The sequence below is a fragment of the Antechinus flavipes genome, chromosome 6, assembly GCF_016432865.1.
Source record: "Antechinus flavipes isolate AdamAnt ecotype Samford, QLD, Australia chromosome 6, AdamAnt_v2, whole genome shotgun sequence".
Classification (NCBI taxonomy): domain Eukaryota; kingdom Metazoa; phylum Chordata; class Mammalia; order Dasyuromorphia; family Dasyuridae; genus Antechinus; species Antechinus flavipes.
The window spans coordinates 178057624-178078549 of NC_067403.1; the positions used below are offsets into that span (position 1 = coordinate 178057624).

Below are 20926 nucleotides of genomic sequence, written 5' to 3' on the forward strand. Positions count from 1 at the left end.
ATACATGGTTTATTATCCAGGTATATTTTACAATAACTTGAAAGAATCCCCTTCTAATTGTTGGGTTACTAGTGAAGGGAGTCAGAGTACCTGTGGTAGGGTTACAGGGCTGGGAGCAGTGAGGAGGGACAATTTACTGGTATCCTGGTATTTCTACCACCTAATAGGACCTGGTATAGCTGTCTTGTATAATCTCTGCCTTGGGCCTCCTTGTAGCCTAGACCTTACTGTGATAGGGAAGGAAATGATTTAATAAGGGAGGAATAGCACTAGCTCTTCCTCCTCCTCTTCTCATCATTTGTGCGGTGCTAAGGGAATTCTTGTAAAAGTTGAGGATTCCCAATAAAAATGTCTTGGGCAGCTGCTTCCACAGCCCCCACTTTTCTCTTATGGAACCCCACTAAGTACCATGATTGGAGTGATCAATAGACTGTGCTGACAAATGGGGGAGAACGATCTCTGTGAAAAGTCCAAAAGTATTAAATGACCCTTGAGTTCTTTTTTATTTTGAACTTTTATTTGAGTCATTTGTGCAAACATTTCTGGCACCACATAGATTGTACCATATTAAAAACAAAAGTTTTAAAATCAGAAGAAAAATGCAAAAAGTGATCTTTAAGATTAGGATTCTGTCATTCATGAATGAAATAGAAATTCCTTATCAATTTAAACAGTTGATTAGAACTCTGAATATTCCTGCAATCATGTATGGCAAAAAGGTTTTCCAGGCTAGCCAGGGAAAGTCGATGCCATTTAATTCCAATTAATTTAATGCCAAATTTAATTTGAATAGTATAACACCAGGCATAGAGTAAGAGCTTCATAGTGTTTTGGTTGAGCAAGAGCAATTTCACATCCCTGGGCTTTCCTCATCAACTATCAAGGATTGATATCAATCAAATAAAGGATTGAAGCAGATAGTCACCAAGCTCACTGTAGGAGAATCACAGAGGGAAACAGATCCTTACTGTGTCAAGAGTCCTCAGAGGCCACCTAGACCAAACTATGTCTGGAACATTGTCTTCCCACGTATTCCAAAAGTGATTGATTCCCCAGCTTCTGCTAAGAAGCCTCCGGGGAGAAAGCCACCACCTCCCAAGCAAATTCCACTTTTGGACAGCCCCAGGCTAGTTTATAGCAAGGCATTCCCATTCCTGCCCCCTTTTAGTTTGGTCCCTCCGGCCTTAACCATAGGGTAATAAATGGATGGGTGGAAGTGTTAAAAGATAGTATTAAATGGCTTTAGAGTTTAAATTTAGGTGTAGAATCTCAGACTGGGATCTACAAAGAACCCAAGGCAACATCTCACCCAGCTGTTCCTCTCATTCCACAGACCAGGAAACTGAGGCCCAGAAGGGCAATTCCCTAGCTAGGAAAAACAGATTTTTGATTTCGGGCTTAGTGTTCTAGCTAGCACAGTACACCACGTTCCCTACAAGTATGTTTGCAAACTCGATATAACTGTAGAGTCCTGTGCGAGCTCTTTTCAATGACTTTTTTTTTTTTTTTTTTTTTTGGCAAAGAAAGGCTTCCGGGAAATTTCCTTCGCTCTACACCCATGGCAGTCAAGGTCGTCCCTGTCCACCTGCCATGGCCTTGGAGCTGGGTCAGTGGCCAGAATTCGGATTTTCGGCGGCGGACGTGGGAGTGGGATGGGGGATGGAGGAAAGTGTCTAGACAGAGAAGAGGGCTACACTGTAGCAAGCGCAAGCGCCTGGGCTGGCCGGGGCGGGCCGGCCCGCGGGGGTGGGACCGGACCGGGCGGGGGGCCGGGGCAGAGATGGGGGCGGGGCCGAAGGCCTGGGTGGGGCTGGCCTCGGGGTTGGGGCTGCGGAGTGAAGTCTGGGTCCGCCTTTGCTGCGCCAAGTCTCTCCTCTCGCGTCCTTCCTCCGGCTGCTGTTGCTGCATCCCGGCCCGCCGCCCGTCCAGGTCCAGCTTAGCCCAACTTAGCCCAGCGCAGCCCAATTCACCCCAGCGCTAGCCAGCGCAGCACCGTCAGCCTCCGGGCACGTCTGAGAACAAGACACTAAAGGTACGTCTTCTCGGAGAGCAAGCCCCCAGTCGGGCCAGGTTCTCCCCGGGGATTGAGAGACGCAGAGAACACTAACTGGGCGCCCACGAGTCTTGGGGTTCAAATCCCAACTTTGCCACCTGCTAACTTTGAGCGAATCCCTTCCCCTCCTGAACCTGAAATTTCGCGTCTACCAAAAAAAAAAAAGAAAAAAAGCATTGTGATGACCCAGTGGGAAGAACAATGGATCGGGATACAAATTTTACCTTTGCTACACCAGTGTAACTGAATAAATCAGTTCACTTCTCTGGACCTCAATTTCTTCCTTGTAAAATCGAGGGGCGCAGGCGGTCTAGGTGACCTTTATGCAGCCTTCCCTCTGAATCCTATGACTAGGTGATCCCCAGATTTCTCCCCATGCTTGCATCCTTTGGGCGGGGAGCAGGGGTGGGGCGCCACTTTGTCTTCCCTCCAGATTAAGGTCCCATCCCTGTGCCTGGTTTGAATCTTTAGTTACAGATGCCACTTCCCAACTCAACCTGTCCTATGGGGGAGATGTAGTGATGAAGGCAGCTCTATCTTATTTCTTTTGATGTATATTAATCCCGGTACTTTTTTTTTATTCTCTTTTTTTTTAATTTTTATTTTAATTTTTAATTTTTATTTTTTATTTAATGATTACTTTATATTGACAACATTATTCCTTGCACTCGTTTCTTTTCCCATTTTTTTTCACCCTCCCTCCCTCCACCCCCTCCCCTAGATGGCAAGCAGTCCTTTATATGTTAATCCCGGTACTTTTGAAGTCTTCAGGGTCATCTCTCCTTGGGAATGGGAAAGTTGGGTGATTGGGTCTTTAAGAAAGATACTACTAATCTGTCTCTTTATTCTCTTCTATTGTAGGTCCTGTTCATCTTTTCTTTACATCTCAGCAACCATCATGATAATGTCCTTTACTTTCCCAATCTTCTATTTAATGTTATTGAATTAGAGTTTTACTTTCCCAATCTTCTATTTAATGTTATTGAATTAGAGTAAATGTTTATTATTGTTTTAGTTATAACTATATTGTTATAGTATTTAGTTTAGGTAGCTAAATTTATTATCGTTTTAAGAGTAGACAGTACGGCTTTGTGGTTTGAGAATTGATCTTGGAGCCAGAAAGACCACCTGGCTTGTGTGACCCTATACAGGTCATAACCTCTCATCCCTGGGCAGTTTTCACTGAGACTCTTAAATTGCAGAGAAGGTGCCAACTTTCATTGACAGAGGGAGTTTCCTCATCCAGGGAGTTCCCTGTATTTATTAAATCCCAGGCTCTGCCCATCTCTTTACTAATCTTAGATTTAAAGCAAGAAGGGGTCTTAATAACAATTTCATCTCACTCCCTCATTTTAAAGAGAAAGAAACTGGAGACATTAGCTGCCCTACCTGGGCTCCCATGGAGCTGGAATTTAAACACATGTCTTCTGACTATCCATGTAGAGCTCATTCTTCTATAAGCTGTGAATTGTTTAAAAAGAGGATGAACGGAACTTTAAACTAGTTTAATACAATCTCTTTTTTTTGGATTCTTCTGACGTGGTGACCTCTCTCTACTCTCTTTTTTTCTTTTTTCTTTTTTTTTAAATTTCCTTCCTTACTTTGGTTGAGTGGAAGTACAGTTAGGGCCCTTAGGCAGTGATTTGGGTGGTTCCCCTGCTCCCCCAACACTCCCTTCCTTTTCCTTTTCTGTGTGTAAAAATGAGCCATCCCACAAACAACTGACTTTGGAACCAGAGTCAGTACAGCTCATTGTGGTCATGTGAGCTGATATTTTCCTCTCAGCTTCCTTTAATTTTTAGACAAGTTTCTCCTATTTCAATATAGTGGGTGGGGACTGACTTTTTTTCCATTGGAGGAAGGATTTCTGTCTCATCCTCACTGGAGGGGAGGAAACAATTCCCGTTTGCTTCCAAGTTGTGTATTTTATATATTTTTTGGATTGCTTCACTTAGTAGAAACTGGTGAGACGAGTTCTGACTTTTTCTTTATCACCTTGAGGGTGATAACCAAGATTGACAACAGAATTTTAGAATTGTTTTAGAATATTGTTGGATTACTATTTAAAAATCTCACCCTGTTAGTGTTACATTTATATACGTGCTTATACATGTTATCTTCCTTCCTACATCCAGCCTTCTCATTTTACTGATGAGGAAATTGGGGGCTATCCAGGAGTAGTCACTTGCTCCAAGTTACATACATACTAAATGACTAAACTAAGATTTGAACTCATTTCCTTTGATTTGGTAGCATTATGATAGAAAGTAGTGGATAGAAAGCTGTCCTTGAAGCCAAAAAAATTGAGGTCACAGTGTCTTGGTGAATCACATAACCTTTCAGTGTTCTAAGTACCTTTCTAAAACTATAAATTATTGAAAAAGGCTGATCTATATTGTAGAGGGAGTCTTTTTATCTGGGAGTTCTTTATGTCATTGAAATCTTAAGTCCAGTTGCCACTTCTGATTCTGGAGCTAATGCTTTTCCCAGTATAGCACATTCCCCATTAAAAAAAAAAAAGTTCAAGTGCAGGAGGAAGGATTTTTAAAAATTTGTAAAATGGGATTTGTAAGGGTTCCAGCTATATTCCATCTCATGAAAGTTCATTTTGATATGTTGTAACTTTAAAACAGAATTCATTTTGGTTAACTGAGGAAAAAAAAGGTTCAGTGTACATCAGTTTCATGATAATTCTTTGATGTTGTATGGCCAGATAAGAGATCCACACAAAAGTGTCCCACAGAGTATTCATAATGCTTTCATTATTCTTGTTTATGTATTCCCACTTCAGATGCACACAAAAGGTGAATCAGTTTTTCTATTACTGAGTGGAAACTTTGGGTTTTTCTTTGCTTTTTCCACTGAAGGATCTCTATGAAATTATCTTGGCAGAACTCCCTGAGGGAGATAAGCTACTTTTTCTGGAGATATCTGCTGGGGTGGTAACATGCATGATAATTGGCTGACTGCTCATGAAGAATAACTCCCCGCTATGTAAAACCTTTCACATCTTATTTTTCATTGGATAGTTCAAAGAATTTTCAATCAATTGCCTTTAATTTTTGGTTCTTTATTCCCAACCTGGCAACTGATCCTGCATAACTTTAAAACAGGACAGATTGTCCAGTTTCATGGGAAATAGCTCTGAATATCTCAATACAATTATTGCCAAAAACATTTATTGATGCTTAGGATAGATTTCAGGGGTCATCAAACTAGGGCGGTGCCAGGGGCCCCATACCCTTAGGTCTGAGGTAACAAACGACAACTATGTCAACACCATTGTGCATTGTGCTGAGATCGCTGTCTATCCGTTTCCTGGCTCTGGAACTTCACGTCTCACAAGTCAACCATAGGATGTGCTGACATCAATCACCATCTGCTAACGGACCCCTGAACTTATGACCCTTGTCACAAGACCCCAGCCTCCCCCCCTCCTCTATACATTGTGCATTGTGTAACTGCATTTCTACATACGTGGCACTTCTGAGCCACCCTATATAAGCTGAGTTGTGTGCTGTAATAAACTCGAGCTGCTTTATACCTTACTGAGCGGTCTCCCTCCTTTGTTCTTCCCATCCCCAGGCTTTTTTGCCTCACAGGCTTTTGCCTCACAGGCTTTTGCCTCACAGGTAATGCTCCACCTCGAGACTCACTATTGACGGGTCAACTGGCGCCCAACGTGGGGCTTCGAAGTGGACATTAACCCAACAGACTGCGCAGAAGTTTCCTCCGGACCCCAGAGAATCCGCTCCGAGAAGACCCGGCTACGCCCTACGTCTACTCTGTACCCCGCAAGTGAAAGGTAAGTGATCGTCTGTCGCATTCATGGGATCTCATTTGTCCAAAGAACAGGCCTTTATTAAGGACCTTAAGGAGAGTTTCAAGAAACAAGGAGTTAAAGTCAGAAAGAAAGACCTTATAAAATTCTTTATTTATATTGACAAAGTCTGCCCTTGGTTCATAGTTAATGGCACCGAAATACATCCCGCTAAGTGGCAGAAAGTGGGGTGCGATCTGAATAATTTACTTGAAGCAGAGAGGCCTGAATCTATTCCCATTAATGTTTTCCCCTATTGGACCTTAATAAATGAAGTGGCGGAAAGTGCCTCTTGCGATGGCAAGGTGCCACAGTTGGTCATAAGTGCCGAATCTTATCTACGGCCGCTGTCTCGTACCGCCTCTATGCAGTCCCTTCCAAAAGAAAAGCTAAGTCCAAAAGAGAAGGCAGAAGCCCCCACTCGACCCCCATCAGTAATTATTGATATCCCACCTCCACGACCAAAATCTATCTATCCTCCTCTTCCCACACACTCCCCCCCCCCTCCCGGCGAACACAACCTTTCCTTTTCTGTTTTTCCAAACGTCTCTAAGAGCGTTGTTAAAATCGAAAGTAACAACGATGAGTCCCTTAATGGTGCCAACAGGGCCGAATTAGTAACAGAGGCTACGGCTTACAATCCCCAGGATTTTTTTCTTGGAAATAATTATCAGCCCTCTGCTCCCTCCTTCCCTCCTCCTCCTCCTGTTCCCCCTCCTCCTCCCTCTTTCCCCCCTCCTGCTTCATCACCCCCAGACTTAACCTCCGCAAAAGAGGATCTAACTAGACGGGTGCATGAACTCAGAGAAGTCTTAGACTTACAGACCCAATTTGCCCGATTGACTAAGGAACTCTCTGCTTTACAACATTCTCTCAAAGAATCTTTCTCCTATATTCCGCCTTCTAGCCCTCTCTTTAAAGACCTTGGTAAGGAAAAACAGTCAAAAGGCCATCCCAAAACACCCTCTAGAAAGACTTCCCGCAATAACAAAACTCTACCCACTTCTATGGCTTTCCCAGTTCCAAGGAGTCAGGACAAAAAAAAGCCTCAGGCAGGTAAAAGTGATATAGGCGAGGAAGAACAGGAATCAGACCAGGAGGGTTCCGAGGAAGAAGAGGGAGGTGCCCACGCTTCGGACGGTGATAGCGAGGGAGAACAAATCGGTGAAAGGAATAAATATAAAACTATTAAATTCAAAAGTATTAAGGACCTGCATTCAGCTGTTAAAACTTATGGCCCGAACGCCCCGTTCACCTTGTCAGCTCTTGAAGCTATTGGGCAGGACAGATACTTATTACCAGGGGAATGGATAAGAGTAGTGCAAGAAGCTCTTTCCAGGCGACAATTCCTTACCTGGAAAGCAGACTTCTTTGATAGATGTGAAGCCACCCAGAAGAAAAACCTTCGGTCCACTTCTACTAAAAACTGGACTTTTGATAAATTAGTAGGCCGAGGTAAATACGCCTCTGAAAATAAGCAGAGGAGCCTACCCCTAGGGATTTTATCACAAACGGCGGTGGCCGCTACTGACGCCTGGAGAGCTCTCCCCACCACAGGTTCGCCCTTTGCCCCGTTAAATAAAGTGCTACAGGGGAACCAAGAGGACTATTCTGAGTTTGTTAGCCGATTACTAGAGACTGCTGAAAGAACGCTGGGAACTGAGGCAGCAGATGATCAAATTGTTAAAAGATTGGCTTATGAGAATGCTAATGGGCCCTGCCGCGCCGCTTTACGCGGCCAATGGAAAGAGAAGAATTTGAATGACATGATTAAATTATGTAGAGATATTGACCCTACATTGGCTAAAATGTCCCAAGCGATCCATCTAGCTAGAGGAGCTGCTTTTCAACACTCTGGAGCTCCAAAAACATGTTTTAAATGTGGCACGGAGGGACATTTTGCTAGGCAGTGCCCTTCCAACCCTAATTACAATGCCCCCGCTGTCCCGAATCGACGCACAGCGCCTGCCACACTATGCTCCCGATGTAGGAGAGGATATCATTGGAATAATACCTGCCGGTCCACACACGATGTGGAAGGAAAGCCCTTGTCCCCGTTGTCGGGAAACGGCCGACGGGGTCCGCCCCGGACCCCTCAAGGACCTGTTCAGACAGCCACGGGGTCCCTGCCCGCCCACAACTCTTTAGAGCCACAACAGGCAGCGCGGGAGTGGACCTGTATACCACTACCCCCGCAATACTGAGACCTGAGGATGGCCCTCAAGCCCTCTCCACGGGCGTTTATGGCCCCCCTCCTTACAAATCCTTTTTCCTTGTCATTGGCCGCGCCTCTTTCACCCTTCAGGGGCTCATGATACATCCCACACTGGTTGATAATGACTATGAAGGGGAGATTAAGGTTATAGCTTCAGCCATAAAAAACACTATTGAAATCCAGCCCCATCAACGCTTAGCCCAAGCCTTACCACTCCCCCTGGACACCACTTTTCCGGCATTCACGGCCCGAAGGGGGAAATCCACACCCGGATCTTCAGACATCTATTGGGTCCAGGCCCTGTCTCAGGAAAGACCCACCTTAACACTTAAATTACAGGGCAAACCCTTCTCAGGCCTGATTGACTCGGGAGCCAACGCTACAGTCATTTCTGCCACCCATTGGCCCACCACCTGGCCCCTGCAGCCTTCACTCACACATTTACAAGGCATAGGACAGACCTGTAACACCATGGAATCCTCTCAGCTGTTAAACTGGGAAGACGCAGAAGGCAACAAAGGAACAGTCCGCCCTTTTGTAGTTCCAAATCTCCCTGTCAACCTGTGGGGAAGAGATGTCCTCTTGCAAATGGGAATCATTATGTGCAGCCCCAATTCCATTGTCACGGAACAAATGTTAAGCCAGGGATTCCTCCCTTGTCAGGGGCTAGGGAAAAGTAATCAAGGTATCACTCAGCCTTTGCAAATACACCCACACCCCGGCCACACTGGCCTTGGTTTTCAAAACCATTTTTCATAAGGGCCACTGGTCCTCCCAGCCTACAGGCGGATAAAATCACATGGAAATCTGATACTCCCGTCTGGATTGACTAGTGGCCCCTTCCAAAAGAAAAACTAGAGGCTGCAATGACTTTAATCCAACAACAATTAACCGCAGGTCACATAGAACCCTCTAACTCACCATGGAACACCCCAATTTTTATCATGAAAAAGAAATCAGGCTCATGGAGATTACTCCATGATCTAAGAGCAGTAAATAAAACCATGATCCCCATGGGAGCCCTACAACCAGGCCTACCCACCCCTATAGCAATCCCTGCAGGCTTTCATAAAATTGTTATAGACCTCAAAGACTGCTTTTTTTCTATCCCTCTACACCCCGAGGACTCCAAAAGGTTTGCTTTCACCATTCCTATCACTAACTGCGTAGGTCCCTCCCCCCGTTTTCATTGGAAAGTCCTCCCTCAGGGCATGACTAATAGTCCCACCCTTTGTCAGAAATATGTTGCCCAAACAATAGACCCCTTCCGACTGCAATACCCCCAACTCTATATAATCCATTACATGGATGACATTCTTATTGCCGGACCCTCTGAACACAAATTATCTAGAATCACACATCAATTGATAATAGCTTTAAAAAATAGAGGGTTGCATATTTCTCCAGAAAAGGTGCAATTCACTTCCCCTCAATTTTTTCTTGGGTTTGAACTACATTTCAGTCATGTAATAACCCAAAAAACCCAGATACGCACCGCCCATCTTCACACCTTAAATGATTTCCAGAAATTATTGGGAGACATAAATTGGTTATGCCCCTACTTAAAATTAACTACAGGAAATCTCAAACCCCTTTTTGATATTTTAAAGGGAGATCCTAACCCAACCTCATCACGCACTATGACTGTAGAAGGTGAAGCTGCCTTGCAGAAAGTTAACCAGGCTATTTCTATCCAAAAAATGGGATACTATAACCCCCAGAAAAAATTATGGCTTCTCATTTTTTCCACAACTTTTTCTCCCACTGGACTGTTATGGCAGGAAATGCCCCTGTATTGGATCCATAGTCCAGCAACACTAATAAAGTACTCTCCACCTATACACTCCTTACAGCAGATCTCTTGCAGGAAGGTAGGACTCTGTCTGTCAAACTTTTTGGAAAAGATCCTGACCACATTGTCTGCCCATATACTAGTACACAGCTATCTTGGCTTCAACAAAATAATGACGCCTGGGCTACTGCCTCCGTCTCCTATCAAGGGACCATTGATAACCATTATCCCCCAGATAAACTCATTCAATTTCTCAAAGAAACCCCAGTAACCTTTCCACGTATCACCAAAACAACCCCTCTAAAAAAGGCTCACCTAATCTTTACTGATGGATCTTCTTCAGGCACCGCCGCGGTCACAGTTGATGCGGTCCTCACCTCATTCCATACACCCTATGTTTCAGCCCAACTTGTAGAATTAGCAGCCATGCTTTGGGTTTTTGAAAATATCCCCGGACCAATGAATATCTACACTGATAGTGCATATATTGCCAATTCTATTCCATTGCTTGAAACAGTCCCTTATATCAAGCCCTCTACTAATGCTTCCCCCATGTTTTCCCAAATACAAAAACTTATCCTGAATAGGAGTTACCCCTTCTTTATTTGTAATATTAGAGCACACTCCGATCTCCCTGGCCCTCTAACCGAAGGCAATAGCGTAGTAGATCTAGCCTCCAAGCAAGCCCTCCTGGCAACAGTTCTAAATGCTTCCCCTGTTGATGCCGCCACTAAAGCACATGAATTGCACCATCTTAATTGCTCATACTTTGCGCCAACATTACAGGGTTACTAGAGAACAAGCCAGACAAATAGTTAAACAATGCCCGGGATGTCTAGTACTTCTACCCGAGCCACACTTAGGAGTTAATCCCCGTGGTCTTGTTCCTGGAGAACTTTGGCAAATGGATGTTACCCACTTCACACCATTTGGCAAACTTAAATACATTCATGTCTCTATTGATACTTTTAGTGGCTTCCTTTTTGCTTCTCTGCAAACAGGGGAAGCTACCAAACATGTCATCGGCCATATCATGGCCTCCTTGGTTTCCGCGCCTAAGCCTAAAATCCTTAAAACGGACAATGGTCCAGGATATACTAGCTCTTCCTTTAAACAATTCTGCGCACACATGGGTATTAAACACATCACTAGCATCCCATATAACCCTCAAGGTCAGGGTATTGTTGAAAGAGCTCATCAGACACTGAAAAGAATGATTTCAAAATTACAATCTGGTCCTGAGATTCTTTATTCACGAGCTGGTAATTACAAAACGTTGTTAAATCATGCACTCTTCGTGCTCAATTATCTAACCCTAGATGTAAGAGGAAAATCTGCAGCGGATTGCCTCTGGCATCCCTCCACAGCAAATAATTATGCACAAGTAAAATGGAAAGACCCCCTTACCAATCAATGGCATGGCCCTGACCCTGTTCTTATATGGGGAAAAGGACATGCGTGTGTCTATGACTCTCAAGCTCAAAATGCCAGATGGCGCCTGATTAAACCCCTTAACCTACCCAGGGAATAGCCCTGAGAAATTTTATTTTTGCTTTCTTGAAGATAACCAAATATCCCCATCCCCTCAGGAAGCTGGTACCTTGGTAATGTATCTCCAGCCCTTGCTTATAGGTATCATTGTTGTTCTGTCAATTCTCATTCTCCTTGCTATTGCCTGCTGTTGCAAATCCAAATTTTCTATTCCCTGCCCAGTGTGATCACCCACTCACTCTATCCATGATACCCTCTGCAGGACTGCTTTTAGGGCTCATAAGCCTGATAACCGCCTCCCCATACACCTTATACAACTACACATGGGTAGTAAAAAATAATTGGGGAGACATTATCTGGAGTACCTCACAACTCTCCACTTTTGACTGGTGGCCCACCCTGTACCCTGACCTATGTAAGTTAGCACAAGGGGCAGCAGGTTGGGACATCCAAGACTTCCACGGGCCATATGCCCCCTTGCAGGCTCAGGGAGACAAATATTCTTGGGGAGGATGTACTTCTCAACGAAGAAGAACACAGCTTCGTCAACATCCCCTATATGTGTGCCCCGGCTCCAAACATAGACCCCGCTCGCTCACATATAAGTGTGGGGATGCCTGTGATCATTTCTGTGCCTCTTGGGGATGCGAGACAACAGGCGACACCTATTGGCGCCCACCCTCCTCATGGGATCTTATTATATTATAGGCCAACTATTCCCACAATCTTGGCCCACTTCACGATCGCCCCTTGCTAGGATCTGCAGGCTATGGCAATCCCCAATATCCTAACCCGCACACCACAACCACCCTGTCTGAATGCTCAGGGTGGTGCCATCCTTTAAAAATCACATTCACCGAACCCGGGAAGAAGTACTCTTCATGGGCCAGGGGGGCTACATGGGGCCTTAGACTATACAAAGACTAACATTTACTATCAAACTTTTAAAAACCCTTCCCGCACCTCCTTCCCCAGCTGCAATAGGACCCAATCAAGAACTCCGTCCCAACTATGATCATAAACCTGAAACACCCAGAGACAATCACCCCCCTCGCAACACTCACCCCTCTCCTACACCCTCATCATCCCCACCAAACCCCCTACCAACCCCTTTTCCACCCCTGTTTCACCCTACTATTCCCTCAGGACCTTCCCCTCCCACTTCTATTATACTATCACTAGTAAATGCTTCTATACAGGCTATTCATCAACTTAACCTCCTACTTGGAGGAATGCTGGATCTGTTATTCTTCAACCCCTCCCTTTTATGAAGGACTGGCTCATTTTGGTATTCCTATATTCACAAATGATTCCTCCTCTCTCAGATGGAGACTGGAAGAAAGACAAGGATTAACTCTCAGTAAGATCTCAGGCCTGGGGACCTGCCTCCTAGGCCCTGATATGCTTCCCCCTCTGCAGCTAAATGACATTTGTAACTTTTCTGTCACAATCTCACTATCCTCCGCATATGTGTCCGCCCCCGATGGATCTTACTTTGCTTGTTCCACAGGCCTTACTACTTTTATAGAAACCTCCCACTTTCTCCAACAAAGGGACTACTGGTCCTTGTTGCCTTATTCCCTCATGTTACCATTTACCCGACCGAGGATTTTCTAACGATTTGGGATAGAGGGCTGACCATCCTATCCAGACAAAAAAGAGAGCCTTTAGCAGCACTGACATTAACTATCCTTTTAGGCCTAGGAGCAGCAGGCACGGGAACTGGCATAGCCTCCCTCATTCAATCTAATAACCAATATCATCAACTCAGTGCTGCCATAGACAAAGACCTTCAAGAATTGCAAACAGGCCTTCAACATCTCAAAGATTCGGTTGCCTCTTTAGCGGAAGTGGTATTGCAAAATAGAAGAGGCTTAGACCTCCTTTTCTTACAACAAGGAGGCTTATGTGCAGCGCTTAAAGAAGAATGCTGCTTCTATACAGATAAACTTGGCCTTGTTGAAAACAGTTTACAGAAGGTCAGAGATAGCTTAGAAAAAAGGAAAAAAGAAAGGGAACAGCAAGAATCCTGGTACCAAAATTGGTTCTCTACTTCCCCTTGGCTCTCCACCCTCCTCGCTAGCCTCCTCGGACCACTTATAGGCCTCCTTCTTTTAATCTCCTTTGGCCCTTGGGCCTTTAACAAAATAACAACCTTTGTTAAGTCTCAGGTGGACGCAGCCATTAACAAGAAAGCACATATCTTTTACCACTGTCTGTCTGGCCTTGCTTCTGCTGAAGATCACTCACCAGGATTGGAGATGGAGCCCATCGAAGGCCCACTGAGATTCAATGACCAGTTGCTAGAAGAGCCTTGGTACTGACGGGTCGGGTCTAGGCTGTGCCCCCCATTTCAGCAGGCGGTGGTCTAGCCAATGACGGGATTAGTGTGACCCCGGGTGGTGGATGCTTTGAGGTTGACTTATTACTTCTAATTTTGGAGCCATGGCAGTAAGACCACGCCAGTGCCATGACGGGCAACCTCGAGAGGTCAGGCCTCCCGCTTGAGACAGGGTCCGGCATGGCGTACCCCCGAGTTGGTGTGGCTGACCCCGACGACCTAAGACAGCACTCGGTGGCATGCATCCTCCTTTCCAATGATTGACGATGCTAAGGCATTGTAACATTGGCTGTATGTCAGCGCTCACTCCCCACAATCGGAGGCCGGTCACATAGCCTAAGACAGGCTACCCACCCTGCTAAAAGAAAAAAGGGGGACATGCCAGGGGCCCCATACCCTTAGGTCTGAGCTAATAAACGACAACTGTGTCAACACCTTTGTGCATTGTGCTGAGATCATTATCCGCTTCCCGGCTCCGGAACTTCACTCTCACACGTCAACCATAGGATGTGCTGACATCAATCACCATCTGCTAACGGACCCCTGAATTTTTGACCCTCATCACAAGACCCCAGCCTTCTCCCCCCCCCTCTCTTCTATACATTGTGCATTGTGTAACTGCATTTCTACATACGTGACATTCCTGAGCCACCCTATATAAGCTGAGTTGTGTGCCGCAATAAACTCGAGCTGCTTTATACCCCACTGAGTAGTCTCCCTCCTTTGTTCTTCCCATCCCCAGGCTTTTTTGCCTCACAGGCTTTTGCCTCACAGGTAATGCTCCACCTTGAGACTCACAATTGACGCCCCGCCGGACGGGTCAACTATCCATGATTTCAGAGGGTCTTTGATGAAGCATGCTACCCACACTTACTGATAGACTGTACGTTTTTGGACATGGACAATGTGAGAATTTGTTTTGCTTGACTATATATATTTGTTATAAAGATTTTGTTTTACTTTTTTATTTGGGAAGAGGGATAGAAGAGGTAGACACTGTATTGGCTCAAAAAAAGGGAAAAAAGAAAAAAGAAAAGAAAGAAAAAGAGGATTTTGGAAAGTACTTTTTTCAAAAAGACATAGAAGAGGACAGAAATAAAGCCAGAAGGAATCATAGACAAATAGGACAGCTTTAAAAGTGATTTGTGGAGTTTGTTGTGTACTTAAAAAAAGGAAGTTGTATATACTAGGAATTTATAATCTTATGTCTAAACTTGTCTACAAATGTATATGGACATATTTATTCTCTTTGGTGTTTCTCACTTAGTTAAAAAAAAAAAAAGTAAAGTACTACTATTCCCTTACTGTTCTGATCTCAGCTATGTAGGAAAGGGAACTAGTATATCAATTTACATGATGGTATAAAACACGATAAATAATTACTGTCCCTTAATTTGTTACTTTTCCTTGGGTATATAAGTATCTAAAAAGAGAAGCTTGAAAAGGGAACCCCAAGAAACTAATCTCAAGATATCATTATTCTTTTTATTTCAAAAAATTATTTTCTGTTATTCTGAACTTGACAAAAATCAATAACTATGTATATAGTTTCATACCTAAGAACAGAAAAAATAATATTGCATATCAAACTACAAATCTCTATGACATACAACTTGTTTTTTAAAAAAACACAAAATAAATTCAACAGATTAGTTTTGAAGCTGCCCTGCTTGTCAGTTTCTTTTTCTGACCTCCCTTCTGTTCTTTTTTTTTTTTTTTTTTGTATTAAAACGTGCTTCTATAATATTCTTTTCTTTCTATGGTGGGTTTTTTGTTTTTTTTAAGAGAGGCATCATTATTGTCCAGTACCCAGAGGGTAAATTTTCAATCTGTGTAGCTGTCAGGTAAGGGAGAAATTTGGGTTGGAGAAATTTGTTTACTCTTTAGGTAGGCCAGCATCTTCTCTTGGTCTAGGCAAATGAATAAAACTAGTATTATACATCTCAAAACTGTTTCTGGTTTCTTATTAATTCAAAGTTCTGAGGACTATATGTGGACCAAATATTTGTGTCTTTGGGCAAGAGACGTGTGTGCCATGGAATGAGAAATGTGTTTATGTTGGGAGGAACGATGAGGAAAGCGGGAATTGAACATCTGTCAAACCAAGCTGCAGGAAATGGAAAAAGAGAGAAATGTACAGACTGCTCTTAGCTAAAAGGTATAAAGTGGAAGAAGTTAGAATTAGGATGTAGCCAAGAAAAAGTTCCATAGAATCACGTTTTAAAATTTTTTTAATTTAAATTTTTTTTCAATAGCATTTTATTTTTCCAAATACATATAAATATAGTCTTCAGGATTCATTTTTGTAAAATTTGAGTTCTAATTCTTCCCCCTTCTGCTTTTACCTCCCCTTCCTAAGACAGCAAACAATCTAATATAGGCTATAAAAGTATAATCCTTTTAAACATATTTCCATATTTGTCATGTTGTGCAAGAAAAATGAGACCAAAAGGAAAAAAAAAAAAAAACATGAGAAGGAAAAAACAAATAAACAAGAAAAGGTAAAAATACTATGCTTCAATCCATAGTCAGTCTTCATAATTCTCTCTCTGAATGCGATGGCATTTTCCATCCCAAGTCTACTGGAGTTGTCCTTGATTGATTGGTATTGCTGAGAAAAACCAAATCTATCATAGTCGATTATCTGTTAATCTTGCTGTTATTATGTATAATGTTATTGTGTTGAGCCCAGCTTCTTAAACTGTGGTTCACAGCCCCATATGGGGTCTTGTAATGGACAGTAAGTCATGGAATTATGATTTACTATCAGTAAATGTTTGATTTGTATAGCTCTTTTACATACCTATATACCCTGAGGTTGAATAAAAATGTTGATCAAAAAAAGCTTGCAAGTAGAAAAAGTTTAAGAAGCATATGATATAGAAGGATTTAGATATATCAAGCAGTCCTTAAGTATGGATGCTCAGTGCTACTGAGGTGAAAGCTCAGTGCTCTTATTTTCTTTTGGTCCATATTCCTTGATTCTTATAATATGGAAACATTCCATTTCATTTACTCATGTACTCCAAGCACTTCTGGTGTAGGAGCCCTGCTTGCATGGTCCATGGGCCCTGTAACTTGACCAGTGTGGATTGCATACCTCCTACCTCTACTGCATTCTTTCCAGACTGTCTTTGAGAGTGGCTGTGTTCAAAGGTGTTTATTTTGTGTCTAATGATAACCATTGCTAGTGTGGGGACAGGGGAGAGGGAGGAAAGGAAAAAAAAAGAAATATACATGATAACTTTGTTATAAATTTTAAAGGAATAGCAAATTGTACATAAGAGATTTCAGTTTCATGTATAGTCATCTTTTAAAAATTATAATTTGTTACAGAAATGGTTATTTAATTCCATAAATTAAAAATAAAATAAAATTTTAAAAAAGAGTGGTTGTGTCCAAAAGATACCTTTGCTACTCTGGCCATGGGTCTCTCTGAGTTTCGTTGGGTCCTTCTTCACTTACTTCACAAAAAGTCAATCATTTGGCTCACAATTTCCTTTTTTAGATTTACAGGACCTGAAACTACTTTCCCTTTAACTTTGAGAGTCTGGAATCACCTCCATGCCTCATGGAGATATTGGAGCAAGACTTAGTAAGGGATAGTTTAATTGGCCTGGAGTCAAACATTACATCATAATAAGAATCTAGAAGTCTTGGATTAGGACTTGAGATTGAGCACTCAAAACCTTTTTTGAGGTTTTTTTTGGCTTCTGAGGTTTCTAATCTGTAAAATGAGCAGTCTCAATGAGATAGGTCTCAAAGGTTTTTTCCAGCTTCCAAACTCAACAGCCTAAGTGCTCATGTTTAAGTGTGTGTTACTGAGTGCCCTGTATTTAGCCACAGAACTATAGCATCATTTCTGGAAAGGATGTCAGAGACAATCTGACTGTTCCTGAATAGAAATCACCTGTACTACCTTCTTGAGGAGCCTTCATTCAACTCCTGTATTTTCTGGCAGATTGCTTTATTTATCATCTCTATTCTCTCTCTAATCTTCCCCCTTTCCTTTTAGACTGGCTCCTGATGCCTATAAAAGTAGTCATGTTTCACCTATCCAAAAGACAACAATAACAAAACCCAATTTACCCTTGATTCTACTATTCCCCCCAGCTATTATCCTATATCTCTTTTCTCCTCATTTAAACAAACTCCCTAAGAAGACATTTTTATGTTTGGTGCCATTACCTTCTTTCCTCACACTTCTAAACCTTCTGTAATCTTTAGCAATCCATTGAAACTGCTCTCTTCAAAGTTTTTTTTTGTTTTTGTTTGTTTGTTTTTTGTCTTTTTAATTGTCCGATCTAATGGCTTAACTGGAGCAATAGAGTGCAGGAAGATTCAATGTTTCTGAGTTCAAATCTAATTCAGACACTTACCAACTGTGTGACCCATGACAAGTCACTTAACCCTTTTTGCCTCAGTTTCCTCATCTGTCAAATGAACTAGGAAAGGAAACAGCAAACCACTCCAGTATCTCTGCCAAGAAAACTTCAAATTGGGGTCACAAAGTCTAGGACTCAGTTGAAAAATGCCTGAATAATGGCTTAATCCTCATTTTTCTTGACCTCTCTACACTCTTTAACACTGCTGGTTACCCTCTTCTGGACAGTCTCTTTTCTCTAAATGGTCCTTTATAAGACATTGTGTCTGTCTGGTTCTTCTTATCTGACTATTTTTTTCTAATTATCTTTTGCTGAATCTTCATCTAATAGTGGATGTCCCCTAAGCCTCTGGAGCTTCTGGGCCTTCTTCTTTTTTCCCTTCTATATTATCTCACTTGGTGATCTCAATTCCCAGTTCTCATTTGGTATGCAGATTTTATACTCAGCCCTAATCTTAGTCTTGAGCTCCAGTCACACATTACCAGACACCTTTTGGACACTTTGAAGTGGATGGCCATTAAACATTTTAAATATAATATATCCAAACCAGAAACCATCTTTCCCCTAAAAAACCCTTCTTTCCCCCATACTTTTCTATTATGATTGAAGGTATCTACATTCACCTACTTTACCTAATCTTCCAATCTCAGAGTCATCCTTGATTCCTTACATACACTCACCTACATTGTCAAATCTGTTCTATAAGCACTCTTCTTCCCACTCATGTAACTACCAGGATTCTGGTACTCAGGTTCTCAAGACCTCATGCCAAGGCTACTGCAATAGCCTTCCAACTGTCTCTTCCTCAAATCTCTCCCCACTCTAATCCCTCTTCCACTCAGTTGCCAGTAATGTTCCTAAAGCACAAATCTGACCATAAAATCCCTCCCATCCTTCTCAATTAACTCAAGTTCTCTCTATTATAGTTAGGAGCAAATAAAAAATTCCTTGCTTGGTATTTAAAGCCTTTTGTAATCTGGGCTGCTTTCTACATTTCTAGTCTTATCCCCTATTCCATGTCCTCGATATTCCTAGAACAGGACATCTATCCATTTTTTTAAAAAATTTTTTTTTTTTTTTTACTGCCTGCTTAAATCTTACTTGTGAAAGAGATCTTTCTGGGTCTCTCCTCCTCTCCTCCCATTCCTACCCTACCCCAGTGCCTTTCCTCTGAGATTACTTTCTATTGACACTATATATATTTTGTAGGACACTCTCCAGATCTCTCTAAAGATCTTTGGAACTGATTGTGAGACATTGACAGAGGACAGCCCAGTATGGCCTGTCTTCATCAAAGAAGGCACTGTGCTCTGTGAGCAAAGCAGAATTGCAATAGCTCAAAAGAAATGTGAAAGGAACAAATTTAGGGACAACTTCACCCCAAATGTTCATATGGACTATTTGTGTCTGATACATGGTAATGCCTCCCAGGCTAGTATTGCTCTGATTAGCCACAGTGAGGCACATTATACATTGACCCCAACATAGCAATATCATTTGGTCCTCTTTGAGTATGAAGGACAGCAACTAATATATTTTGTAGGTACACAGTTATTCGCCAATTTTCTTCCTGTTGGAAATTAAGTTTTTGCCTTTATTTACTTAGTAGCACTTAGCAAAGTACCTGGCGCACTGAGAATGCTTAATATAAGATTTGTTGATTGATAGAAGTTTTGATCTAAATGTCTACCCCAACCCCCCCTGCTTCTGGGATTGCTAATTATCATTTATCATAATCAATATAATTTAATTATAGGATGATTTATAAATAGAAGACATTTTCTCATCAAATCTTATGTGCTTTCAAGTAAATCTTGACTGGGAGGTCAGACTTTAATATTTTAATACTTTGTAACTTCATCAGGGCAGCTCATGGGTATCCTCATTCTCTACATCCTTAGAAGGCAGTCTTGGAGAGGTTGAATCGAAGTTCCTGGGAAATTTGATAGTGGCCCCACATTGCTTCCTTGTCCATTAAGAGACACAGAGGAGAAACAAAAGATGGTATCTTTGTTCTCATTTTATCATTTTCTGAACTGGAAACTATGGATAAAACAGCATCTGTCTCCCAGGGTTGTTAGGAAGATCAAATGAGACAATATTTGTAAAGCACTTAGCACAGGCCTAGCATATAGTAAGTGCTTAGTAAATGTTTATTCCATTCCCTTCTTCCCTAATACCAATTTAATCTACAACAGAGATGAAAAGAATATGCTTTCCAATTAGAGACTTACATCCAAGGCTAAGGTCTATGCCTGTTTTAGCAAAATGATTAGGGAGCTACAGTACTAGGAATGAATATATCAGCGGGTGCCAAAGACCTTTATGCCAATTAATGGTTGCTGTGGGCACAAATTTTTGTGGGACGTTTGTCATTACTGTAGACATCGAGGTATCTGCTGGATCTAACAAATGCATTTGGCTCAGGGTTACATCTCATTGGTACTAAAATGGATTGCCTTGTATGATTAAGGAAACTAGTATCACACAGAGATACTATTGAGGGTAATAAGACCGTTCTAAGGATTTCTTTCCTTTGAACATATACATCAGTGTAAGGCTGAAGCAAAGTAATTTTTTTTAGGACCAATAGGTTTTTAATTGAACTCTGGAACTGATGGTCCTTGATGTGATGAGGGCAAGTTTGAGATATGAACTGGGATGGGAAAATGAATGTCTGAGCAAACACAGGTGATAAAGCCACAGTGACTGACACTTCAGCCTTTTTGTCATGTCCTGGACAACATGAATGAGATTGCCACAAGGGCAGTATTACATTTCAATGAGACAGAATGTTTGTTCTTATTTATTGATGGCCAATAAGAGAGG

General features: G+C 42.3%; 1 protein-coding gene across 1 annotated transcript in view; it reads left to right on the top strand.

Annotated features, from left to right (window-relative positions):
* The first annotated feature begins 1850 nt into the window (after positions 1-1850).
* Positions 1851-20926, top strand: part of ANXA5 (annexin A5) — an 87461-nt gene continuing 68385 nt past the window's right edge. Inside the window, exon 1 of the mRNA XM_051966395.1 lies at positions 1851-2032. The gene's annotated coding sequence lies outside the window, so the exon portion shown is untranslated. The remainder of the gene's footprint in view (positions 2033-20926) is intronic.